General features: G+C 41.9%; 1 long non-coding RNA gene across 1 annotated transcript; it reads left to right on the top strand.

Moving 5' to 3' along the window:
- The first annotated feature begins 545 nt into the window (after positions 1-545).
- On the top strand, positions 546-1,684 carry LOC139028974 (uncharacterized). Its single transcript, XR_011481214.1, has 3 exons — positions 546-675; positions 993-1,084; positions 1,614-1,684. It is a non-coding gene; the product is annotated as an uncharacterized lncRNA (long non-coding RNA).
- Positions 1,685-18,778: the final 17,094 nt, after the last annotated feature.

Below are 18,778 nucleotides of genomic sequence, written 5' to 3'. Positions count from 1 at the left end.
ATAGGGCTAGGGTTTGGGTTAGGTTGATAGGGCTAGGGGTTGGGTTAGTTTGATAGGGCTATGGGTTGGGTTAGTTTGGAAGGGCTAGGGTTGGTTAGTTTGGATAGGGCTAGGGGTTGGGTTAGTTGGTTAGGGCTAGGGCTAGGGGTTGGGTTAGTTTGGATTGCATCGGGTTGCTTAGTTTGAATAGGGCTAGGGATTGGGTTCGTTTGGATTGTATTGGGTTGGGTTAGTTTGGATAGGGCTAGGGGTTGGGTTAGTTTGGATAGGGCTAGGGTTTGGGTTAGGTTGATAGGGCTAGGGGTTGGGTTAGTTTGGATAGGGCTAGGGGTTGGGTTAGTTGGGATTGCATCGGGTTGCTTAGTTTGAATAGGGCTAGGGATTGGGTTAGTTTGGATTGTATTGGGTTGGGTTAGTTTGGATAGGGCTAGTGGTTGGGTTAGTTTGGATTGTATTGGGTTGGTTAGTTTGGATAGGCTAGTGGTTGGTTAGTTTAGATAGGGCTAGGGGTTGGGTTAGTTTGGATAGGGCTAGGGGTTGGGTTAGTTTGGATTGTATTGGGTTGGTTAGTTTGGATAGGGCTAGTGGTTGGGTTAGTTTAGATAGGGCTAGGGGTTGGGTTAGTTTGGATAGGGCTAGGGGTTGGGTTAGTTTGGATTGTATTGGGTTGGGTTAGTTTGGATAGGGCTAGTGGTTGGGTTAGTTTAAGTAGGGCTAGGGGTTGGGTTAGTTTGGATAGGGCTAGGGATGGGTTAGTTTGGATTGTATTGGGTAGGTTAGTTTTAAATAGGGCTTGGGGTTGGGTTAGTTTGGATTGTATTGGGTAAGTTAGTTTGGATAGAGCTTGGGGTTGGGTTAGTTTGGATAGGGCTAGGGGTTGGGTTAGTTTGATAGGGCTAGGGGATGGGTTAGTTTGGATATGGCTAGGGGTTGAGTTAGTTTGGATAGGGCTAGGGGTTGGTTAGTTTGGATAGGGCTAGGGGATGGGTTAGTTTGGATAGGGCTAGGGGTTGGGTTAGTTTGGATTGTATTGGGTTGGTTAGTTTGGATAGGGCTAGGGGTTGGGTTAGTTTGGATAGGGCTAGTGGTTGGGTTAGTCTGTCCACCGGACGTGCTACCTGTCCCAGACCTGCGTTTTTCAACTCTCTAGAGACAGCAGAGCGGTAGAGATACTCTTAATGATCGGCTATGAAAAGCCAACTGACATTTACTCCTGAGGTGCTGACTTGTTGCACCCTCGACAACTACTGTGACTATTATTATTTGACCATGCTGGTCATTTATGAACATTTGAACATCTTGGCCATGTTCTGTTATAATCTCCACCCGGCACATCCAGAAGAGGACTGGCCACCCCTCATAGCCCGGTTCCTCTCTAGGTTTCTTCCTAGGTTTTGGCCTTTCTAGGGAGTTTTTCCTAGCCACCGTGCTTCTACACCTGCATTGCTTGCTGTTTGTTGTTTTAGGCTGGGTTTCTGTACAGCACTTTGAGATATCAGCTGATGTAAGAAGGGCTATATAAATACATTTGATTTGATTTGATTTAGTTTGGAAAGGGCTAGGGTTTGGGTTTAGTTTGGATGTATTGGGTTGGTTAGTTTGAATAGGGTTAGGGGGTTGGGTTAGTTTGGATTGTATTGGGTTGGTTAGTTTGGTTAGGGTTAGGGGTTGGGTTAGTTTAGATAGGCTAGGGGTTGGTGTTAGTTTGGATAGGGCAAGGTGTTGGGTTAGTTTGGCTTGTATTGGGCTGGTTAGTTGGGCTAGGGCTAGGGCTAGGGGTTGGGTTAGTTTGGATGGGCTAGGGGTTTGGTTAGTTTGGATTGTATTGGTTGGTTCATTTGAATAGGGTTAGGGGTTGGGTTGGTTTGGATTGTGTTGGTGTGTTTAGTTTGGTTAGGGTTAGGGTTAGGGGTTGGGTTAGTTTAGATAGGGCTAGGGGTTGGGTTAGTTTGGCTAGGGCAAGGTGTTGGGTTAGTTTGGATTGTATTGGGTTTGGTTAGTTTGGCTAGGGCTTGGGGTTGGGTTAGTTTGGATGTTATTGGGTAGGTTGTTTGAATAGCGTTAGGGGTTGGGTTAGTTTGAATAGGGCTTGGGTTTGGTTATTTTGGATTGTATTGGTTGGGTTAGTTTGGGATTATTGGGTTGGGTCCAAACTAACCCAACCCCTAGCCCTATCCAAACTAACCCAACCCCTAGCCCTATCCAAACCAACCCAACCCTTGCCCTATCCAAACCAACCAACCCAATACAATCCAAACTAACCCAAGCCCTAGCCTTATCCAAACTAACCCAACCCAATACAATTCAAACTAACCCAACCCAATGCAATCCAAACTAACCCAGCCCCTAGCCCTATCCAAAACAACACCAACCCATTAGAATCCAAACTAACCCAATCCCTAACCCTAGTCCTGTTTATGCCAACCCTGTAACTGCCTAATTAATCTATTTTTGTCTGTATTTGAAGGTATTTTCTGACTTTATTCAACAGGTAAATGATGCTAGTGGTGAAAGATATAGGTTGAGTGGGCCTGATTCAAACCCATGCCGACAACCAATCCAACCCATCCATATCCAACCTAACACAACACCTAGTCCTAGTCCTATTCCTAACCAAACCCCAACCCACCACTATCCAAACTAACCCAACACCTAGTCCTTAGCAATTCAACTCATCCATACCTAAACTAACCTGACTCCTATTTCTATCCAAACCAGCCTATCACTATGTAAACTAACCCAGCCAGCCCTGACTTAACCTACTCCAACATTAAAACCCAACTCTACCAGACAGGAACAGAACACCTAACACCTCACCAGCAGCACCTGTTCACGAGCAGTTGTAGGTGAATCCACCTTTAAACTGTTACAACTACAGTGTCTCCATCATGGAGCAAACCACCGTCAGTGTTAGTGGCCTAGCAGTGAATGTCAATCACCATTCAGAAACCATCAGACAAGGATCTTTACAAGGAAGGCAGAAGGCTATGAAGGAAAAGCATGGTTAATGGTCTGTACATATCATCATGGTATTATGTCAAAAGGATTCCCCCCGTTAGGTTTATCATGTAGAGCAGAAGAGGTGGACCAGTGCTGCTGGAGCATCCATGTAATACCACCGGTCATTGCAATCATATCATCATGTCCGAAGAATGACAATAAGTATTTAACGACTCCTCCTCCTCTCTTTCCTCAGTCTGTCTTTCAGCTTGTTGCAGACTCAAGTTAAGACTGTGTTTTGTTGTTCTGGGTATTGTTGTTGTTATGGCAACTCACTTACGGAGCAGTAACAAAACCATAAAGCCTCTATCAGAGTCCAAAATGTGCATGTGTACGCACAGCAGTGTTCTAGAATATCGGACCGTTGGCTTTCATACTTTTTGAATTCTCAGTAGAGCACGTTGGTTGGGAATTTTGACAAGGTGCGTGTTCGGGCTGTGCATCCCCCGCGAATTGTGGTCTCAGAGCCACGTAGCTACAGTATGTCACAATGAGATGCCGGACTATCACGTCGCTAAGTCTGTGGCCGGACTATCGCGTCACTAAGTCTGTGGCCGGACTATCGCGTCACTGAGTCTGTTTGACTCTGAATTAAGCTTTACACGTCCTGTACAGGAGAAGCAACCAACCGGCCAATCGAGACAGACTGACCTAATGTAAATACTTATCAGCTGACCAATCAGGTTGCAAGTGTGAGCCTGTTTGTAGAGGGCATAGATTTAGATAGACATTGCATCTTTGTATCTGTCCCACTATGGCATCTGTGAGAGAAAAGGCAACACCATTGAGACCATGTCCAGTTTGAAGTAGTCACTTTATTAGTTTACTACTTCTATGAGTTGGCAAACAAACTGAAAGGGTGCATACTGTGATCTGGACTATTATTTGAACAGGTATAAATGTTGCCGATTTACTGCCACCTGCAGTTATGGAATGTTTGCTCACAAGAATAATTAATAGGCTGGTCCCTCCTGATGACCTGCATAGAATTATGGGATCCTTTCTTAACCCATAGGAAGTTCCACCCAGTTGACTACTTAAAAATTGTGAAAGTCCCCAATGGCACTGCCCATGCTAAAAAAGGCTTTTGGGCACTAGTGTTGTCTATCTAAGTCTATGGTAGAGGGAGAATGATCATGTGAGGTTACTGTAAAATAATGAACAGTGAAAGGACACAAAATGGAGGCTAACACACTGCATCATGGGATACTATTCAGGCCTGGAGACTCACGCCAGGATCAAGGCAAAATAAATGATTACTGGACCAACAGTAGAAACAATGTCTCTTAAAATATGAAGATAAGAGTCAACCACGACCAGAAGTAGAGCATCATAGTGCTTTGTATGACCGTATATGACGTCAACAGCTATGTGTCAGCCAATGGCACAGGCCACCTTTACCTGTGTAAGCTGTGATTGGTGGAGTGACAGGAAGATGATGATGTTACTTCCTCCTTGTTATATGTACCACTGTTACTAGAGATTGAGGAATTCTTCCCACTGGGCACACACTAGTTGAATCAATGTTGTTTCCATGTAATTTCAATTAAATTATGTTGAACCAAAGTGGAATAGACGTTGAATTGACGTCTGTGCCCAGTGTGATTCTTCTGAGGAAGACAGATGACATGGGTAAAACCAGTATTTATGTGAAAGGTATATTTTCTACAGTTCAATTATGAGGAATGAAATGCCAAAAATAAAACATGCGTTAAGGTAAGATGGTCATCTATTTTAGAAGTTATTTTAGAAGGATGAACAATGCTAAGGTTTGCCAACTACGACCATTACACACCAAACCTCTTTAAATCTTAGCATTGCTTATGATGAGAAGATGCCTTGGTTCATTTCGGGAGAGGATTGATAGTGCCACTAGTTTTAAACAGCCGGTAGTACAGAAAATGTCAACGACAACTTACTCATGAATGGGTATCATGAGTTCAATGTATAACTGTGTTACAATGTCTGCATGAATTGTATTTTTCTTTCTTCTTTTGAATCTGTTTACAATTGTTTTGTGAGATTATTACTGTACCTGATGCTGAAAAGGCAATGCAGTCCAATCTAGATTTTACTTAGTTTCTTCAGCAGTCTCTCAGCTAGCTTCAATTTGTATATTTAACAAAATAGATAACTTAGACCGACAGAAAGTATTTTACCACATTGAGTTTTGATAAACACCTTCCTGAATTGTGTTTTTTAAAAGTATTATTTTGGGGTATTTCTCTCATTCCAAAGATGAACACTAGACTCCACACTGAGTTTGCACGGCCGTATACATTTGCAAAGGCAGAGTAAAAGCTTTGCAACTGATGTCACTACAGATTTGATCCTTTGGTCTGATTTAACAATTTTTATTCTATATTCTAATCCCATGTTAATCCTAATCCCATGTTAATCTCTCCTAGTATACTTTAGTCTCCAAAGTGCCTTTATGCACAAAACGGCAAGTATTTCTGTTAATCTGAGATTTTTTTTAGACATTATTTTTTAAACGAAACTGCAAAGTATGTAAAAACATGTGGTCAACAAAAGTGCTTTTATGATGTTACACTGAATCAGTATTTTATTAACCTGGAGGCCTTTGAAGTACCTAGAGCTCATTTCTGGTTTAAGATGGGCGTAACCTATGAACTTTAACCTACGACCTATAACCTATGACCGATTACCTTTTGAAATAAGCCACTTTTATTTTGAGTAAATATCTACTATGGTCTATCTATATCATATACACAATAATAGGTATGATTGATTGACTCTGTTCTATTTTACAGCATTCAGTCCTTTATACTCATAATATTTTTTGTATATCAAAATAATGGGACACTGGTTGATTTAATTAAGTGACTGTGCACCGTTTGTGACTGCAGGCAAATGCTGTGCTTTTTAACTGGAGAGAAAGACAAAAAATATATATATATATATATTCTCAATTTGGTTTGGTCACGTACAGTACGAATAATTGCCTTTATTCTCAAACTGAAACGGGAAAAAAACAACGTTTTGTCATATTATTTGATTTACTTGTCGATGTATACTATAAACTATAGATAATGCAACAATGCATATCTGTAAACAGTGTGTTAGCGTGTCAAACGTTTGATGAACAGTTGATGACTCCACAACTCCCCAGCCCACCTGAAAAAGCACAGTTCTTTAACAGTACTATCTGATCAGAAACACAAAACTTCCTGTTAGGAATAGTTTCCCATTGTTCATTAAAGAAGCATATAGAGGCTGGTTCAGATGAAGAAGAATGACAAGGAGGGCAGACAGAATGCAGTAATGTGCTGTGTTTTTCTTAGGTCTGGACCTGTCTTTAGCACTCCTACTCTTGCGACGCTTTACACTGGCCTTTAATATGGGTCCATCCATGCGTGTGCGAATACAGATGGCCAAAAGGTGTCCCTGTTTCACTGTGAAACAGGTTGGACAATCAGAAAAAGATGATCTGCTTTTGGTTTCCACACCAAGTTGAATGTTTAGCAGGAGTTCCTTATTAAAACCATAATGACAGTCTCAGCATGTCATGAGCCAATTTTAAGAGTATGAATACATTTTCAAGAGTATTTATGTTATGAAATATAAAAAAAATACATAGCCTTATATCGCCGGTCAATGTGATGTCAATTAGAGATGTAATCATTCTAAGAATACAGTATATTGTTTATTAAATCTGTTGTTATAATAAATAATGAAGTAGTTATCTACATACATGTACAGTAGTTTAGATGTGTCCCAAATTGCACCCTTTTCTCTAATCCTTGTATAGTGTACTACTTTTGACCAGGGCCCATAGGGAAAAAGTTATGCACTAAATAGGGAATTGGGTGCCATTTGGGATGGAGACTGTGTTTTACAAATATGTGTAGTCTACCATTGTGGCTTATAAATGGTCAAACTGAATTGTGCCGTTTCATTGTGTAAGACAGTATCTCGTAGATGGAGTCGTCCGTGGTGCAAAGTGAATATTAGCAGTCATTAGAGTTTTGCTCCGTGGTTGTTATCATTTTAGTATTATTTTGGTGATAGTGATTGTTCAAATATGAAGCATATTGTATTGCTGCCTATAATCTCTTGTAGACTGATGCATGCATCTCTTGATGGTTTGATCCCTTTCACCAAGCTGTGTTGATTATTCTGCAGATGAAATCTTACTGGGAGATGATGGAACCTTTTATCGACATGTTTTTAACAGTTCACAGAATCCTGAGGGAATTCTAAGTGTGACATTCGTTTTACTGCATTCTGATCATGTAGTCAGCTATTTCAAGGAAAAAGCAGCTCCAAGGAAGGAAAATACAATGGTGTTCAATAGTGAATAATTATTTAAAACTATTTAACCAGAAAGGGGCATAGGGTTAGAAAGCCATCCACTAAAATGTGAATAATATTTTTCTGTTTGAAAACAGAGTTGCTGGTCAATTGTCATTAAGAAGGGGCATTTTAAAACATCTATGATCGGGCCTAGTCAGAACCACCGGTCCCCTGTTCATTCAATTTCTATTGAATGTTAATACGTTTTAGAGTCCTTTGACATGAGGGTAATTGCTATACTACATTTCTAAATAAATAGCCAATACCTTGTATAGTTTCCAACCATCACAAGATGACATTTAGAAAGCTGTCTCTGTTTTGGATGGAAAAGAGACAACAGGGCTGTGTTCAGCAGGGCACCATGTTGTGGAACACTCAGACAGAAATACATCATGTAGAACAAACATGTCACTTTGAAATGTAAAGTAATGTAAGGACTCACGTCAGCTCTATTCATGACATTTCTTTCTGCAACGTTCCACATTTGCCTACCTAACATAGCCCAGGACAAAGGTACTGTACACTGATGGCTGAATGTAATGTAACTGTTGTATCTGTGGTCTGAAGGGTTGGGCTCAATTACATTTCAATTCAGTCAATGCCAGAAGTAAACAAAACATTTTCTCAATGCTTTTTAATGAAAAACAAATGGAATTAAGAGTTTCAGTTTGAATTTAAATGGAATTTGCCACAATTCTGGTGATCTGACCACTGCCTGCTTCAGTCTGTTTTTAAACTCATGTTTTCATTTGATCTTCTGTTTCACCGCTGCGCTGTATAAATGTCTTCTTGTTTTGATGTATATATTAAAACAGGGGTAGGAAACCCTGTTCTTGGTGTGCCGCAGGTACAGCAGGATTTTGATCCATCTAGGCACCACGCTGGACCAACTGAGCTTATTGATCCGTTCAGTTATTGCCTAAATTCAACACACCTGGTCTTCCAGGTTAAATCAAAAACATGAAGTGCCTGTGGCTCTCCAGGACCAGAGTTGCCTACCCCTGTAATAAAGAGGTTTTGTACATTATTATTGAATTATTGACTTTAAGTCGCAATAAATGTTTTGGACTTGTTGACTCATTGATGTTGTGTATGTGTGTTTGTTATTTGGACTTATAGTACAGCCCTGTATTAGCCTGGTGCCAGATCTGATTGTGCTTTTTTGCCAACTCGTATGTCCAATGTCATGCCAAACATGACATGACAATAGGAGTTGGCAAAACAGCACAAACAGATCAGGCACCAGGCTAGCCCTCTAAATAAACAGCATCACATCAGAAATGTTCAGTAATGTTGTAGCCAGGAACTTGTTAGGGGGAAAGAGCTTTCAGCTTTTTACAGCTTCAGAAGAGAGAGAACACAGTTTGCACACAGATGTGAATATTACACCATCTCAACTCCACAATACCACAAAGCTGTTTAGAAGTCAAAGTGCTGCATCCATTGATCCTTTCAGTAGCTTACAGTCTCACAGTCAATAAAAGTCTTGTTCAGATCAGTTCCATGTTCTTGTCACAATATGAACCCAACAAAGAAGCATGCACACTATTATATTATGCTGCCCATGTTATAATAGAGTATACAGCTTTTTTTAAATATCAAATCAATCAAAGTGCAGTATATGTTAGCATAGTATGCTTATCATATTCCACAAAAGATGACATATTATAATTGATATAATTCATGATATGAATACACGGGGTGATTGCCTTACATGTCAGATGCATATATGAGCAACACAGACCAGTAAAGGTACCAGAGGTCATCGTCTGAGCCGTAACTGCCTTTTCCCACAATCACAGATTCACGTAGCAGGTCACAAGCTCCAAAGCATGAATGGCTTTTTAATACAGTGTTTCATGTATATATACACTGAATACTTTAACCATGTACAATACCCATTTACTTCTGATTTGTTTATCTTCTGGAAAGGTACTAAAATGGCCCCCATAAAATATGATTCTACAGTGCTCCCTTGTGGAGAGATGCAATTATTGACACCAAGAAATAAACAGACAAGATAATCCAAAACCTGTACATTTTCCAAACTACACAATACAAATATCTGAAAACATACACATACTGTACAGTTACAACCTCTTGACAAATCCATCTGTCAATAAAATGTCCTTTCCCTAAAAAGTATTGATAGTACACGAAGTATGTAACAACACATTTTTGCAATTTGTCAATAAATTGATATACAATTTATATAATTCTATTGAAATGCAAGTTGTATTATATTTTATTAATTTACTAATTTTATTATACAACTAAATGTTGTTACACTGTAAACCTAGTACCTACATATATGTGTAAATGATACAAAATATTAACATGTTCAAAATTAAATAATTAAGATGTGTAATGGGTATATGTTGTACAGATTGCTCAGAAATATAGAACACTTTGAAACAGTTTTGATATAAATACGCTCACTTTGGTGTTAATAAAATCTCTAAATAAATGCAATGTAAAATTAAATAATTAAGATGTGTAATGGGTATATGTTGTACAGATTGCTCAGAAATATAGAACACTTTGAAACAGTTTTGATATAAATACGCTCACTTTGGTGTTAATAAAATCTCTAAATAAATGCAATGTAAAATTAAATAATTAAGATGTGTAATGGGTATATGTTGTACAGATTGCTCAGAAATATAGAACACTTTGAAACAGTTTTGATATAAATACGCTCACTTTGGTGTTAATAAAATCTCTAAATAAATGCAATGTAAAATTAAATAATTAAGATGTGTAATGGGTATATGTTGTACAGATTGCTCAGAAATATAGAACACTTTGAAACAGTTTTGATATAAATACGCTCACTTTGGTGTTAATAAAATCTCTAAATAAATGCAAAAGTAAAACCAATCTAGACTATCTATAATCTATCATCTCTATAATTTCTATTATCTCTATAATCTATAATCTCTATAATCTAATCTATATAATCTATCATCTCTATAATTTATATTATCTCTATAATCTATAATCTCTATAATCTAATCTATATAATCTATCATCTCTATAATTTATATTATCTCTATAATCTATACATCTCTATATCACTATAATCTATAATCTCTTATCAACAATCTATTATCTCATTCATTCATGTCTATGTACACTTCTACATTAAAACCTCTTAAACTGACAGTCCCTGAAATTGTGCACTAGAAATACTTAAAAAATATGTAAATGTTTACCTTACTTATTTTATTGACTTCCCACTGTTTTGTCAGAAGACAGCAATGCAGACCTTCCTCTGACGGTATTTGCCTCCCTCTGGTGGTCGGTTTCATCATTACATCAATGTAAATCACTTCACTGTAATGTGACAAAGGGGCGGTCCTTAGAAAAACATTTATTCAGCTCGACTGCTTCACAGCACAGACATGGCAAAGCAATCGCTGAATTTGTCTCGAGCAGGCGGATCTAAATACAACATAGCTCTACGATAAAGAACGCAATCTACACACTTCCTTAAACCTAAAATAAGTAAAGAAGTAATTTTGTGTGGAAGTCAAACATTTGTTTTACTTTGGAGGCAGACACATTGCATATGGTCAGAGCGACATAATCGATGCCTTTACATAGCCCTTCTCCCCTTGTCTATAAGAGGGACGCACGCTGTTTAAATGGCCCAAATGTTGATTGAGACGTTCACAAATGTAACAGATTTTGACGATCACTAATGTCATGATACAGTGCCTTCGGAAAAGTATTCAGACCCCTTGACTTTTTCCACATTTTGTTACGTTACAGCCTTATTCTAAAATTGATTAAATTGTTTTTTTCCCTCATCAATCTACACACAATACCCTATATTGACAAAGCATGAACATGTTTTTAGAAATTTTTGCTAWTTTTTTTTTTTTAAACAGAAATATTACATTTATATAAGTATTCAGACTATTTCTCAGTACTTTGTTGAAGCACCTTTGGCAGCGATTACAGCCGCAAGTCTTCTTGGGTATGATGCTACAAGCGTGGCACACCTGTATTTGGGAAGTTTCTCCCATTCTTCTCTGCAGATCCTCTCTAGATATGTCAGGTTGGATGGGGAGCGTTGCTGCACAGCTATTTTCAGGTTCAATCAGGTTTATGTCCGGGCTCTGGCTGGGCCACTCAAGGACATTCAGAGACTTGTCCCAATGCCACTCCTGCCTTGTCTTGGCTGTGTGCTTAGTGTTGTTGTCCTGTTAGGTCAACTTTCGCCCTAGTCTGAGGTCCTGGGAGCTCTGTAGCAGATTTTCATCAAGTATCACTCTGTACTTTGCTCCGTTCATCTTTGCCTCGATCCTGACTAGTCTCCCAGTCCCTGCCGCTGAAAAACATCCCCACAGTATAATTCTGCCATCACCATGCTTCACCATAGGAATGGTGTCAGGTTTCCTCCAGACGTGACGCTTGACATTCAGGTCAAAGTGTTCAATCTTGGTTTCATCAGACCAGAGAATTTTGTTTCTCATGGTCTGAGTCTTTAGGTGCCTTTTGGCAAACTCCAAGTGGGCTGTCATGTGCCTTTTACTGAGGAGTGGCTTCCGTCTGGCCACTCTACCATAAAGGTCTGATTGGTGGAGTACTGCAGAGATGGTCGTCCTTCTGGAAGGTTCTCCCATCTCCATAGAGGAACTCTAGAGCTCTGTCAGAGTGACCATTTGGTTCTTGGTCACCTCCCTGACCAAGGCCCTTCTCTCTGATTGCTCAGTTTGGTCGGGCGGCCAGCTCTAAGAAGAGTCTTGGCAATTCCAAACTTCACTGAGTTCTTGGGGACCATCAATGCTGCAGACATTTTTTGGTACCCTTCCCCAGATCTGTGCCTCGACACAATCCTGTCTCTGTCCTCGTGGCTTTGTTTTTGCTCTGACATGCACTGACAACTGTGGGACCTTATATACACAGGCGTGTGCCTTTCCAAATCATGTCCAATCAATTGAATTTACCACAGGTGGACTCCAATCAAGTTGTAGAAACATCTCAAGGATGATCAATGGAAACAGGATGCACCTGAGCTCAATTTCAAGTCTCATAGCGAAGGGTCTGGATACCTATGTAAATCAGTTATTTCTGTTTAAACATTTTTATACATTTGCTAAATGTCTAAAAACATGTTTTTGCTCTGTCATTAAAGTGTATTGTGTGTAGATTGCTGAGGATTTGGTTTCATTTCATCCATTTTAGAATAAGGCTGTAACGTAACACAATGTGGAGAAAGTACTTTCTGAAGGCACTGTATGTTTGGTAAAGTAATAAAGTAGTAAAGTAATAAAGTAATAATGTAATAAAGAATGTGAAATATTTTGGGTAGATGTCCTGAAAACAGATTATAACTATATATGGACATATTATAAAGTATGAAAAGGCTTATTCATTCCCAACTGTATGTTATTTTACCATATCATAATTMTTGTATTTGTTTTAGTATACTTTAACTGTGTACTAGATCATATGGGTTGGAAAAAAAAAAAWTTCTCAGACATAGATAAACATTTCCAGGTGAAAGCTAAAGGTCACAGCTTTCTGGGGGGAACAACACTACATCATTCAAATATTGCCCTCTTGCTAGATGAATGACTAAAGCCATAGCGAAACAGTACAAAACGGCTGTCAGGTCAACTGGCTTTAAGACAATTAATAACAACAAAAAACAAGGTCCACATAAATAATCATCTTTACAGTGTAGTGCTCCATACATGCTAGTGCACTGTGCAACATGTTGCATTACAATCCATTAGGTAGAAGTGGTTGTTCTTCTCTGTACTCTTCAGGTTGATGAGGGGAGAGAGGTCAGTTGAACCTCTTCCTTCAGGTTGATGAGGGGAGAGAGGTCAGGTCAGCTGAATCTCTTCTTCAGGTTGATGAGGGGAGAGAGGTCAGTTGAACCTCTTCTTCAGGTTGATGAAGGGAGAGAGGTCAGCTGAACTCTTCCTTCAGGTTGATGAGAGAGATCAGTTGACCTCTTCCTTCAGGTTGATTAGGGAGAGAGTCAGTTGAACCTCTTCCTTCAGGTTTGAGAGGGAGAGAGGTCAGTTGAACCTCTTCCTTCAGGTTGATGAGGGGAGAGAAGTCAGCTGAACCTCTTCTTTCAGGTTGATGAGGGAGAGAGGTCAGTTGAACCTCTTCCTTCAGGTTGATGAGGGGAGAGAGTCAGTTGAACCTCTTCTTTCAGGTTGATGAGGGGAGAGAGGTCAGTTGACCTCTTCTTTCAGGTTGATGAGGGGAGAGAGTCAGTTGAACCTCTTCCTTCAGGTTGATGAGGGAGAGAGGTCAGTTGAACCTCTTCCTTCAGGTTGATGAGGGGAGAGAGTCAGCTGAACCTCTTCTTTCAGGTTGATGAGGGAGAGAGGTCAGTTGAACCTCTTCCTTCAGGTTGATGAGGGGAGAGAGGTCAGCTGAACCTCTTCCTTCAGGTTGATGAGAGAGATCAGTTGAACCTCTTCCTTCAGGTTTGATTAGGGGAGAGAGGTCAGTTGAACCTCTTCCTTCAGGTTGATGAGGGGAGAGAGTCAGTTGAACTCTTCCTTCAGGTTGATGAGGGGAGAGAAGTCAGCTGAACCTCTTCTTTCAGGTTGATGAGGGGAGAGAGGTCAGTTGAACCTCTTCCTTCAGGTTGATGAGGGAGACGAGGTCAGTTGACCTCTTCCTTCAGGTTGATGAGAGAGATCAGTTGAACCTCTTCCTTCAGGTTGATGAGGGAGGAGAGGTCAGCTGAACCTCTTCCTTCAGGTTGATGAAGGGAGAGGTCAGTTGAACCTCTTCCTTCAGGTTGATGAGGGGAGAGAGGTCAGTTGAACTCTTCCTTCAGGTTGGTGAAGGGAGAGGTCAGTTGAACCTCTTCCTTCAGGTTGATGAGGGGAGAGAGGTCAGTTGAACCTCTTCTTTCAGGTTGATGAGGGGAGAGAGGTCCGTTGAACCTCTTCCTTCAGGTTGATGAGGGGATAGAGGTCAGCTGAACCTCTTCTTTCAGGTTGATGAGGGGAGAGAGGTCAGTTGAACCTCTTCCTTCGGGTTGATGAGGGGAGAGAGGTCAGTTGAACCTCTTCTTTCAGGTTGATGAGGGGAGGGAGGTCAGTTGAACCTCTTCCTTCAGGTTTGATGAGGGGAGAGAGGTCAGTTGACCTCTTCCTTCAGGTTGATGAGAGAGATCAGTTGAACCTCTTCCTTCAGGTTGATGAGGGGAGAGAGTTCAGTTGAACCTCTTCCTTCAGTGAGAGGGGGAGAGAGGTCAGTTGAACCTCTTCCTTCAGGTTGATGAGAGAGATCAGTTGAACCTCTTCCTTCAGGTTGATGAGAGAGATCAGGTGAACCTCTTCTTTCAGGTTGATTAGGGGAGAGAGGTCAGTTGAACCTCTTCTTCTGGTTGATTAGGGGAGAGAAGTCAGTTGAACCTCTTCTTTCAGGTTGATGAGAGAGATCAGTTGATCCTCACCTTCGGGTTGATGGAGGAGAGAGGTCAGTTGAACCTCTTCTTTCAGGTTGATGAGAGAGATCAGTTGAACTCTTCCTTTCAGGTTGATGAGGGGAGAGAGGTCAGTTGAACCTCTTCCTCCAGGTTATGAGAGGAGATAGGTCAGTTGAACCTCTTCTTCAGGTTGATGAGAAGAGAGGGGTCAGTTTGAACCTCTCCTTCAGGTTGATGAGGGGAGGAGGTCAGTTGAACCTCTTCTTTCAGGTTGATTTAGGGGAGAGAGGTCAGTTGAACCTCTTTTTTCAGGTTGATGAGAGAGATCAGTTGAACCTCTCTTCCTTCGGGTTGATGAGGGAGAGAGGTCAGTTGAACCTCTTCCTCCAGGTTGATGAGAGGAGAGAGGTCAGTTGAACCTCTTCCTACAGGTTGATGAGAGAGATCAGTTGAACCTCTTCTTTCAGGTTGATTAGGGGAGAGAGGTCAGTTGAACCTTTCTTTCAGGTTGATGAGAGAGATCAGTTGAACCTCTTCTTTCAGGTTGATTAGGGGAGAGAGGTCAGTTGAATCTCTTCCTTCAGGTTGATAGAGGAGATCAGTTGAATCTCTTCTTTCAGGTTGATGAGGGGAGAGAGGCACGTTGAACCTCTTCTTTCAGGTTGATGAGAGAGATCAGTTGAACCTCTTCCTTCGGGTTGATTGAGGGGAGAGAGGTCAGTTGAACCTCTTCTTTCAGGTTGACGAGAGAGATCAGTTGAACCTCTTCCTTCGGGTTGATCAGGGGAGAGAGGTCAGTTGAACCTCTTCCTCCAGGTTGATGAGGGGAGAGAGGTCAGTTGAACCTCTTCCTTCAGGTTGATGAGGGGAGAGGGTCAGTTGAACCTCTTCCTTCAGTTGATGAGGGGAGAGAGATCAGTTGAATCTCTTCCCTCAGGTTGATGAGGGGAGAGAGGTCAGTTGAACCTCTTCTTTCAGGTTGATTAGGGGGAGAGAGGTCAGTTGAACCTCTTCTTTCAGTTGTTAGGGAGAGAGGTCAGTGAACCTCTTCTTCAGGTTGATGAGAGAGATCAGTTGAACCTCTTCCTTCAGTTGATGAGGGGAGAGAGGTCAGTTGAACCTTTCCTTCAGGTTGATGAGGGGAGAGAGATCAGTTGAACCTCTTCCCTCAGGTTGATGGGGGAGAGTGGTCAGTTGAACCTCTTCCTCCAGGTTGATGAGGGGAGAGAGGTCAGTTGAACTCTTCCTCCCAGGTTGATGAGGGGAGAGAGGTCAGTTGAACCTCTTCTTTCAGGTTGATGAGGGGAGAGAGGTCAGTTGAACCTCTTCTTTCAGGTTGATGAGAGAGATCAGTTTAATCTCTTCTTTCAGGTTGATTAAGGGAGAGAGGTCAGTGGAATCTCTTCTTCAGGTTGATTAGGGGAGAGAGGTCAGTTGAACCTCTTCTTCAGGTTGATGAGAGAGATCAGTTGAACCTCTTCCTTCGGGTTGATGAGGGGAGAGAGGTCAGTTGAACCTCTTCTTTCAGGTTGACGAGAGAGATCAGTTGAACTCTTCTTTCGGGTTGATCAGGGGAGAGAGATCAGTTGAACCTCTTCCTCACAGGTTGATGAGGGAGAGAGGTCAGTTGAAACCTCTTCTTTCAGGTTTGATGAGGGGAGAGAGGTCAGTTGAACCTCTTCTTCAGGTTGATGAGGGGAGAGGAATCAGTTGAACTCTTCCCTCAGGTTGATGAGGGGAGAGAGTTCAGTTGAACCTCTTCTTTCAGGTTGATTAGGGGAGAGAGGTAAGTTGAACCTCTTCTTTCAGGTTGATTAGGGGAGAGGTCAGTTGAACCTCTTCTTTCAGGTTTGATGAGAGAGATCAGTTGAACCTCTTCCTTCGGGTTGATGAGGGTAGAGAGATCAGTTGAACCTTTCCTTCAGGTTGATGAGGGAGAGAGGTACAGGTTGAACCTCTTCTTCAGGTTGAGGGGAGAGAGATCAGTTTGAACCTCTTCCTCCAGGTTGATGATGGGAGAGAGGTCAGTTGAACCTCTTCTTTCAGGTTGATGAGGGAGAGAGGTCAGTTGAACCTCTTCCTCCAGGTTGATGAGGGGAGAGAGGTCAGTTGAACCTCTCTTTCAGGTTGATGAGGGGAGAGAGGTCAGCTGAACCTCTTTTTTCAGGTTGATGAGGGAGAGAGGTCAGTTGAACCTCTTCTTTCAGGTTGATGAGGGGAGAGAGGTCAGTTGAACCTCTTCTTCAGGTTGATGAGGGGAGAGAGATCAGTTGAACCTCTCCCTCCAGGTTGATGAGGGAGAGAGGTCAGTTGAACCTCTTCCTTCAGGTTGATGAGGGGCGAGAGGTCAGTTGAACCTCTTCCTCCAGGTTGAATGAGAGGTCAGTTGAACCTCTTCCTTCAGGTTGATGAGGGGAGAGAGTTCAGTTGACACTCTTCCTTCAGGTTGATAGGGGAGAGAGGTCAGTTGAACCTCTTCTTTCAGGTTGATGAGGGGAGAGAGGTCAGTTGAACCTCTTCCTTCAGGTTGATGAGGGGATAGAGGTCAGTTGAACCTCTTCTTTCAGGTTGATGAGGGAGAGAGGTCAGTTGAACCTCTTCTTTTCAGGTTGATGAGGGGAGAGAGATCAGTTGACCTCTTCCTTCAGGTTGATAGGGGATTAGAGGTCAGTTGAAACCTCTTCTTTCAGGTTGATGAGGGGAGAGAGGTCAGTTGAACCTCTTCCTTCGGGTTGATGAGAGAGATCAGTTGAATCTCTTCTCCAGGTTGATTAGGGGAGAGGAGGTCAGTTGAACCTCTTCCTTCAGGTTGATGGGGAGAGAGGTCAGTTTAACCTCTTCCTTCAGGTTGATGAGAGGAGAGAGGTCAGTTGAACCTTTTCCTTCAGGTTTGATGAGGGGAGGGAGATCAGTGTTGAACCTCTTCCTTCAGGTTGATGAGGGAGAGAGGTCAGCTGAAACCTCTTCTTTCAGGTTGATGAGGGAGAGAGGTCAGTTGACCTCTTCTTTCAGGTTGATGAGGGGAGAGAGGTCAGTTGAACTCTTCCTACAGGTTGATGAGAGAGATCAGTTGAACCTCTTCTTTAAGGTTGATTAGGGAGAGAGGTCATTTGAACCTCTTCTTTCAGGTTGATGAGAGAGATCAGTTGAACCTCTTCTTTCAGGTTGATTAGGGGAGAGGGTCAGTTGAATCTCTTCCTTCAAGTTGATGAGAGAGATCAGTTGACTCTCTTCTTTCAGGTTGATAGGGGAGAGAGGTCAGTTGAACCTCTTCTTTCAGGTTGATGAGAGAGATAGTTGAACCTCTTCCTTCGGGGTTGATGAGGGGAGAGAGGTCAGTTGAACTCTTCTTTCAGGTTGACGAGAGAAGATCAGTTGAACCTCTTCCTCGGGTTGATCAGGGAGAGAGGTCAGTTGAACCTCTTCCTCCAGGTTGATGAGGGGAGAGAGGTCAGTTGAACCTCTTCCTTCAGGTTGATGAGGGGAGAGAGGTCAGTTGAACCTCTTCTTCAGGTTGATGAGGGAGAGAGATCAGTTGAATCTCTTCCCTCAGGTTGATGAGGGGAGAGAGGTCAGTTGAACTCTTCTTTCAGGTTGATTAGGGGAGAGAGGTCAGTTGAACCTCTTCTTTCAGGTGATTAGGGAGAGAGGTCAGTTGAACCTCTTCTTTCAGGTTGATGAGAGAGATCAGTTGAACCTCTTCCTTCAGTTGATGAGGGGAGAGAGGTCAGTTGAACCTCTTCCTTCAGGTTGATGAGGGGAGAGAGATCAGTTGAACCTCTTCCCTCAGGTTGATGAGGGGAGAGAGGTAGTTGAACCTCTTCCTCCAGGTTGATGAGGGGAGAGAGGTCAGTTTGAACTCTTCTTTCAGGTTGATGAGAGAGATCAGTTGAACCTCTTCCTTCGGGTTGATGAGGGGAGAGAGGTCAGTTGAACCTCTTCTTTCAGGTTGACGAGAGAGGATCAGTTGAACTCTTCCTTCGGGTTGATCAGGGAGAGAGGTCAGTTGAACCTCTTCCTCCAGGTTGATGAGGGGAGAGAGGTCAA

The sequence above is a fragment of the Salvelinus sp. IW2-2015 genome, linkage group LG16 (assembly GCF_002910315.2).
Source record: "Salvelinus sp. IW2-2015 linkage group LG16, ASM291031v2, whole genome shotgun sequence".
NCBI lineage: Eukaryota > Metazoa > Chordata > Actinopteri > Salmoniformes > Salmonidae > Salvelinus > Salvelinus sp. IW2-2015.
Note: the sequence above shows the minus strand (reverse complement) of the source record. Positions and strands in the feature narration are given on the sequence as shown.